An 8,880-nucleotide genomic window follows, 5' to 3' on the forward strand; every position below is an offset into this window, starting at 1 on the left:
TCGCGGCATCGCGTCCATCGCGTCGCGTGTGACGCGCGTATCGCGTCGCCCGGCGCGATTTCGCATCTAATCGCGTCTGTGCATTGACTTTACATGTAATCTCGACGCGCAACAACGCAGCATCGCGTTTGGTGTGAACACCCCTTTACGCACGACGCGCGAGCGCGATTCCACTGGTTTTTTTCACCCTTTTTATTTTTATCAGACTACTATCAGTAGTAATTAAGTTTTAAAATGTCTGAGAAACAGAGGTACTCGGTACTGGAGGCCTTAGAAGAGATTCAGAGGAGAAGTGATGTGGAGTTCACGGACTCATCTGACAGCAGCGATGAAGAGGATGACACGGATTTTATGGATCCAGTTTATGAGTAAGTTATTGTGTTTCTTTTCACATTTTGAACACATTGGCTGTACATTTTTGGCAATTTTATAGCGACTGTAGCGATTTTTGTTTTTATTTCACCTTTTCAAACAATATCAACAGCTGATCTGTGTAAAGGGAAGAGGCACAAAATGGCGACCATACGTTGGCATTTTCTGTCATACTTGCGTTTTGTTGGCATGTTTTTCCACAAAATCAGATATTTTACTTACTTATTTTATGTCAGTGAGTTTTTTACTATTATCACATAGCCCGAAAACCTTTTCAACCTGCCATTGGTCTCATACGTGCAGGCATTTGATAGCTACAGCTACAACTACAGCTATAGTTACTAGCTGTAGTTAGCTACAGCTGTAGTTACTAGCTGTAAGTTAGCTAGCTACAGCTGTAGTTGGAGGGCAGGCTGCAGGGTCAGGCTGGGGGGCTGGCGGGCTGTAGTGCTGCAGAGCTATGGTGTAGCTGTATTAGCTACATTATTATTAGTAATATATATTATTACTATTAGCTATATTTATTGTATTCATTTGTATTTTTTTTTAATATAGTTTTATATTTCATTTCACCAACTGGATAGTCACCTGCTTGTATGTTTGACCTGTGGGACTATTTTATATACAGTATGTATGTGTGTGTGTGTGTGTGAGATATATATATATATATATATATATATATATATATATATATATATATATATATATATATATAAAGAGAGAGAGATACATACATACTGTATTAATTATTTCTGCTGTGTAATTCAAACACTATTTGTACGTGGTTGCTCAAGATTAGTCTCTTTTGGCTCAACACGTTATTATGAATTGGACAGATGTATTGTTCTGTGAAATGATTCTTATCATTTGTCTCCATTTTCAAAGCCAAGAGAATGATGTGGATGAGACCCCAGGACCATCTGGCACCAACGGCACTGCAGCCCCCCAGCCCCCCAGCCCTGAGGCTATGTCTCCTCTTTCCAGTGAGGATGATGATGATGATGATGATGATGATGATGAAGATGAGGACTTCGTGCCACCAGCAAGGAAGACGAGGAAGACGCGCTCCAGTTTTGCCTCTTCCAGTGCAAGGTCACGCTCCCCTGCCCCAGCTCCATCACAGTCAAAGAGGGGTCAGCAGAGACGACGTGGGCCTGTCAGTAAACAGCCAAAGCAGGCTACCTCTGGATGTGGGGATGGTGGTGATGACAAAGAGCGGTGGTGTAATCCAGAAGAGCCAGATGTGGAACCACTGCTGCCAAAATTTGAGCCAAAGCATCCACCAGGGCCCAGAATTGACAAGACAGTGGCATGGTCACCACTGAGCTTGTTCAAGCTTTTCTTCAGCTACAGCACCATTCACACCATTGTCAATAACACAAATGACAATGCAGCCAGAAGAAAAGCCTCAGGTATGCGTTTCAAATGGTCTCCCCTCTCAGTTGAGAATTTTTTCATATTTTTGGCCATAATACTTTATTCTGGGATGGTCCATGTGCATTCAAGGGCAGACATGTGGAGAAGAGAGTGGCCCTACAACTTCACCTTTCCACGGAGCTGCATGACCAGAGATACATTTGAAGCCATTTTTTGGTCCCTTCATCTGTGTAACATCAAAGATGACGAAGAGAACCAGAAAAAGAAGGGAACATCTGAGTACGACCGGCTTTTCAAGATCAAACCCCTCTACAGCCAGATTGTCACTGCTTGCAACTCACTCTTCCAGCCATGCAGGGAAATAAGTATTGACGAGCGAATGGTGGCAAGTAAGGCTAGAATCGGCTTCAGGCAGTACATGAGAGACAAGCCAACCAAGTTTGGATATAAACTGTTTGTGTTGGCTGATTCCTGTTCTGGATATACATGGAATTTCTTTGTTTACCAAGGAAAAACTGCCGATGTTCAGGAGGAGGGTCTCAGTTTCACATCAGTCATGGACCTAATGAACTTTGCACTGCTGGGAAAAGGTTACCACCTGTATGTTGACAATTTTTATTCCAGTCCAGCACTTTTTCAACATCTTGCCAAGAATTGTACAGCAGCTTGTGGAACCATCCGCCAAACCCGCATTGGCTTTCCCAAAACAAAACCTAATGATTTAACAAAGAAGGCTGAGAGGGGAGACATGAGGTGGCTGCGGAAGGACAACCTGCTCTTTGCGAAGTGGAAGGACACAAAGGAGGTGACAGTGTGCAGCAGTTTCCACAAGGCATACAGTGGAGACTCCACACGCAGGAGAGTAAAGGACGATGGACAGTGGCACAATAAAAACATTCCTGTTCCTGATGCGGTCAAGGATTACAATAAGTACATGGGAGGGGTGGATCTGTCAGATGCCCTGATTCAATATTACTCCGTTCGAGGGAAGACGATGAGATGGTACAAGACGTTCTTCTACCATTTTGTAGATATTGCTGTCGTCAACTCCTACATCCTCTTCAAGCACTTGGCCATCGGGAAAGGAGAGACTCCCATGAGCCACAAAAGATTCAGGGAGGTCCTCATGAAGGAGATGGTCCATGAGGCCCAAGCTGCAGTTGCTGCTGCTGCCCCCCAGCCCACTCTCAGCAATACCTGTATGCCAATGTATTTTGGACAAACTGCCACTGACCAGCGGAGGGTCTGTGTTGTGTGCAAGGAGCAGGGGAGAAAGGCGAAGACACCAGTGTACTGCAGCAAGTGCAATGTTGCTCTGTGTTTCACCTCAAGCCGGAACTGCTACAAAGAGTACCATCTGAGGATGTAGCGAACTTTGAAATCACAGCACTCAACTAGCCTAGTGCATACCTTATTGTTTTTTTTGTTTTTGTTTTTTTGTGTGTGCTTTCTTTCACTTTCCCCTTGATTATGTTTTTATTATACATTACACAGTGAATTAATTTATTATGATTATTGATATTCTTTTATATATTCTTATTATTTATTATAAGTGATATTCTTTTATGTATTCTTATTATTTATTATTAGTGAGATTCTTTTATATATTCTTATTCTTTATTTATTATGATTAGTGATATTCTTTTATGTATTTGTTTTTGACTAGTGATATTTTATATATTTATATTTGTACATAGTTTACAGGATTCATTAAAGTTTTATAGTCATAGTCGCATAGTCAGTTTCAGTTTACAGCCAAGGTTTCATAGTTTCAAAGTTACAGTTTTATAGTTTTCATATAGTTACAGTCAAGTTTTCCTAGTTTCATAGTCAAAATACAGTACTTTTACAAGTTTTACTTATTACATGTTATAATAAAATTATTCCATTTGGTGACAAATTGATACAGTTGAGTTTGTTTGTTTTTATTCATCATCATCGTCATTATCTTTATTTGCCAGACTCAGGGTCCATATACTGTGCACAATGGTAGTAGTTGATGGGCCACAAGGTAAATTTCATATCCAAAAGCTCCAGTAAATGGCAGTAGACTCCTGTAATGGACATAAGTTGTATTTTTGAGCCAGTTTCCTTTGGAAGTGGAAAATAATCTATTTGGCACACTCTGGTGCCAAACTGTGCCAAATAGTGCCAAATGAATGTCCGCCTGGTCCTATCCTTACTAAAACCTTTGTGGAGGCTTTGCCCTTTGCTCAAATTCCATCAAATTTGTTACATTTGTAGTCAATAATTTGCTGAAGGTGATCAGTAGCACCTGTGTGCATGGGGTTATTGTTATCATAGTGTTATCATCTTACAAATAGGGAAAAAAAATAGGCGAGGATAGAAATTTCACATTTCTCCTTTGATTTATTCCAATTTACTCAAGTATAGTAACAGACACAAAATTTTTGACACTGGGAATACATTCCCTGAGGTCCCTAGATGTTCCCAGACACCAAGGAAATGCATGTGAACCATATAAGTGTGTAACAATTCTTCATTTACTTTGGGTATGTATTTTTAGGCGTTTTTTCTTAAAATATGGCTAGGGTTTAACAGGTTAATGTTTCAGTTGCATTTCACATGAATAGAATAGAATAGGTAATAAAGATTTAATCTTTATTGTCCACCTTGGGTGGACAATCAGCTGGAAATCGGTTCATCCAACAAAACAAAACAGCACAAATTACACTGGTAACAGAATCTAAAAAACAGTACATCTGGTTAAAATAAGTTAAAATAACAGTGTGGAGTGGGAAATTAAAGCTGCGTTGCAGCAGTGGTCGGGGCCAGGCAAGAGACAAAATAGGAAAACAACAAGAACATCAGCATCACAATGTCAATTTGGCTCCAGCTGGGGTTTAAACTCACAACCTCTGACACCAAGAACCATCCTCTAACTCACTGAGCTAATTGACTGGAAGTGAGACCTGGTGAGTGGCTCCACAAAATGTATGTTATCAAGACAAGACAAAAATCTGACAATACATAAATTGCATCTAGACAACATGGAAATGTTGGTGATTTATTTTTAATGATAAGTGTGAATAAGTGTAAGTGCGAATTTTAAAAAATGCCACTCTTAGATTGACTGCAGTTGTTCCCATGACAGCAGAATTCAAAATGTTGCCAAAAGTTTTTGAGATAAAATTCTGATATTTGCCAAACTTCATCAACCATGATGCCAATATATTGTCAGGAAGATTGAAAATGTATTTAGCAAGAACTGGATGGTATATGTTTACAGTCAAATGTTTTCAAGCACTGTAGGCTCAATTTTTCAAATATCAAAGAGCTGGGTGGTATTTCTGTGCAGGACAGTCTGAAGATCAGTGTAGCAAACTTGGTGTCTAATGAGCAAAAATTGTGGGAAAAGAAAGGTTTAATATGTTTTTACAGTTTTTGAAACAATACAGAGTGATGGACTTCATCATTTGCACCAAGTTCAAGTAGACAAAGGTTTCTAAAGTATTGGGGCTACATTTTGGTGAAAGTTGCAAAACTGTAGCATGTACGTTTGGTTTGGTAGGAATTTTCAAAGTTTTAAAATTTAAATGCTATTCGTAGAGCAGTTCCATGGATGTCTCTGGGTTGGTCACTTGTTTGAGTTGAGAATGCTGATGGCCAGCGGGAACACAGTAGCACCCTCTGGACTTCAGGAGCTGTTGCTGTTAACACAATGAAAAATCCAATGAACATTATTATCACAGTATAGAGCACGTCTTCCCACTCGTTAAACATGTCTTATGAACATCAAGCATCAGGCAACTACATGCCCTCAGTAGACGATTTACATCTCTAGATGTAATCAATGAGTTAATTATTTTCATATAAACTGTGGGATTATCATGATCCTGTATGGGTTGTATGAGTGTAATATTTGTGTTGATAAAATCCTTTTAAAACCTCATTACACTCACATTTACTCACGCAGCAGATGCTTTTATCCAAAGCAACTTACAAATGAGGAACATCACTGAAGCTTGGCTGCAGTAGGAGGCCTTGAGGTAAGTAGTGATTATTAAATCATGGAGATGTTATGGTGTGAGAGGTGTTAGCAGAGGAAGTGCACTCAATGAGTCTCCGAGAGCTTCTTAAGATAGAGATAGAGAGGGATGTGTCTGCTCTGAGAGCATTGTAACTTGTTCCACCACCGGGGAACCACAGACCGGGGGCCTCATTGATTTAACCGTGTCTAGGACTCATACTGTAAATGTACTCTGCAACAAAGGAGTTTATAAAAACTTGCAGGCAATGCTTCTTTTATGACTCACAATCAGTGAAAATGTGCAGATGTGGCTCCACCTCATAATCCTACCTCCCCCAAAAACGTCCACTTTCAACCATAAATAGACAACTCAAAGCACCTCATGAACAGTGATGTATATAAATAACCCTGTTTATTAGTGGTTCGTTAGGATAAGTCACGGCAACAAGTGAGTGAGGAGAAAGTGAAGAGGAGGAATTTCTCTGACAGAGACTGAGGTGTGAAATCTGTTTGGTGGGGTCACTAACTTAGGAAAATCTTCTCACTCAAAAACAAACAGAAAAAAATTGAAAACAAAATATTATAATAAATTAAATAACATCTCTGACGGGCAGACCCCCTCTCATTGGGTCTGGAGGTTTCCCATAAATAAATGAAGACAATAAGACTAGAAATTAAACATAAATGAATAAAGAGATAAATGGGAGAGGGCGATGGGATGGGAAAGGATGAAGTGGGGGAAAGGGAAGGGAATTTAAGGGAAATATATATTATCTTTTTCTCTTTTTTTGTTCTCTCTTTATCTCTATACTTTTTGGGGTTGCTGTATTGTGGTGTCATGTCTTTCTTGTCTTGTGCTGTGTTGTGTCTTTATATTTGCTTGTACATAAACATACTGTACATGGAGATATAGGACGTTCATAATCTACACCTAACTCAACTTTACATTTAGATCCCTGCATGACATCATCAGTAATACCCAGACTAGAGTGGAATATAATACAATACAATATAATGTATTTACTATATGTTTTGCACCTTTCTTGAAACCTTAAATAGAAAAAATGAAAATCACAATAAAACAGAATAAATATGTTTAAAGAAACATTCATAACTTTTACAGTAATGAATGAATGGATGCAGCATTTACTAAAACTAGAGAACAGCAAAAAGCCAAAGAGTACAAAGACAAACAAAAAATCACATCACACTGTAAACATAACTGCAAAATCAAATCCAAGGAGTGTTTCATTCAGTCATTCTAGTGCCTGTTCTCCTTTCTGAACACCCTGATTAAGTTGCACCAGAGCGTTTGTACTCTTTGTCCTGCTTATCTCATTGTCATTCCATAAACATCAACTTGGTCTAATGCAGCCACTCAAATGTCATTTGAAATGACTGTTCTCAGTCTTGGTCTTCCTCATCGTCTCGTTCTTTCTCCTCTACCTCTCAGACTATACTTCCCTCCAGACATCCTCAACCTCTGTGTGACCTCTGGCCTGGTTCGTATTGGTTTCATGTCATCATTAGCAAAAAATTGTGAACAGTTTTGAGTTTTGTGTTTAAATGAAATAATTTCATGTCCAGTTGCTTAATGTGTTTTTATTTGTTATTTAGATCTGATAGTTTATTTAGCTTCGGCTCTAGCTGTGTTCTCCATTAGTGATAGTGATACATATACTGAAAGTAGTTCAAGGCTGACTGAGTTGGAAGTATGGCTTCACAGTCCAACCATACACCAGGTTTATACCTCACTTCTCCCTGTGTGTGTCTGTCTCCCGGGACTTTATTGATCTGTGCTCAACACGACTGTGTTTACTCCTCAGGGTTTAGGATTAGCCCTTAGCATACTGCTGAGATACACTTTCTAATCTTTTAATCAGTGGTGAATATTTATGATTCGATGTCACACTGGATATGCTGTAGCAGAGACGACACTGTGTACGATCCGACAGGATAAAATGCTACAAAAAAAATGAGTATGAGCTATTTTTAAGCCTTGTTGCCTTGTGGAGGTAAATATCTGTACAGGAAGGAGCAGAGTGGTTAACATCATCTGGTCAGTTACAAGACCTTTGACCTTATGGACGCAATATCTCAACAACGCCTCAAGGAAATCCCTCCACACATTGTGAATTGTGTACAAACATTGCCAGTGCTAGCTCGATAGGATTCATTATTGCAATAATTGTGTTTGGCTTGGTTATATAGCAGACAAGTGATTATTTTTGACATGTTTCGACGGTGTACATCCATCTTGTTCAGAAGTGTCACTCAATGTTGGTGTGACGTGTGTCATCAGCTGATGTACCGAGAGTGTGATCACCCTGACAAATTTGTATAAATAAGTCAATGAAAAACACTAGAGTCAGAGATTATGTTAAATAGGTTCTACCATTGAGCTCTTAGAAGAGACAGGATACTAACAAGTTTCACCAGATGGATTTGTCAGTGAGCTTCCTAAGATCTTCCCAACCAAAGGGCTCGTCCGGGATTTGAACCCGGGACCTCTCGCACCCTAAGCGAGAATCATACCCCTAAACCAACGAACCACCTGTCAGCGCAGTTTATTCCGTAACATTTTCAAATTTCGTCTCTAAAAAAAAACTTTTCACATAGACACCAAGAGTAGTTGTCATACCTTATCATCTTTTAAATGTGTACTGATCGTTCACACTTTTAGTTACAAGCCATTACTGCTGCAAACATTTCCCACCGTCTTCAGAAATGTCACTCAATGTTTATGTGACATGTCTTATCAGCTAATGTAACGTATGCTGCCAAATCTGACAGGACGATCACGCCTCCTGCTGTCTGGTCACTCCCTCAGGGCGGAACTCCGGGATATATGGTCCCTGGTCCCGGGTCATCGTCCTGTGGCATTTCTTTTGGTGTTCTTTTTTTCTCTCCATGTGTTAAAACATCTTCCATCTCCCCAAAAAAGAAACAGGAAAGAGACAGACACGAGAAACAAAATACAAGGTGCAACATGAAAACTCTAAGGTCGCTTTCACATCTGAAAGTCAACAATTAAGTTTTGGTCCGGTCTGTGTTCACACTGTCTCTTGTCAAAACGTATCTTTTTTGTAAACAAATGACACGTGGTCTACAGGTCGTTCAGCTATTGGTCAGAAAATTTG

The 8,880-nt window shown here is 39.6% G+C and overlaps 1 non-coding gene across 1 annotated transcript; it reads right to left on the minus strand.

Annotated features, from left to right (window-relative positions):
- Nucleotides 1–8,220: 8,220 nt before the first annotated feature.
- Nucleotides 8,221–8,292, minus strand: trnap-agg (transfer RNA proline (anticodon AGG)). Its single transcript has one exon. It is a non-coding gene; the product is annotated as a tRNA-Pro (tRNA).
- Nucleotides 8,293–8,880: the final 588 nt, after the last annotated feature.

Source organism: Trachurus japonicus, chromosome 10 (genome assembly GCF_045865225.1).
Source record: "Trachurus japonicus isolate A0001 chromosome 10, Traja_1.0".
Lineage (NCBI taxonomy): Eukaryota > Metazoa > Chordata > Actinopteri > Carangiformes > Carangidae > Trachurus > Trachurus japonicus.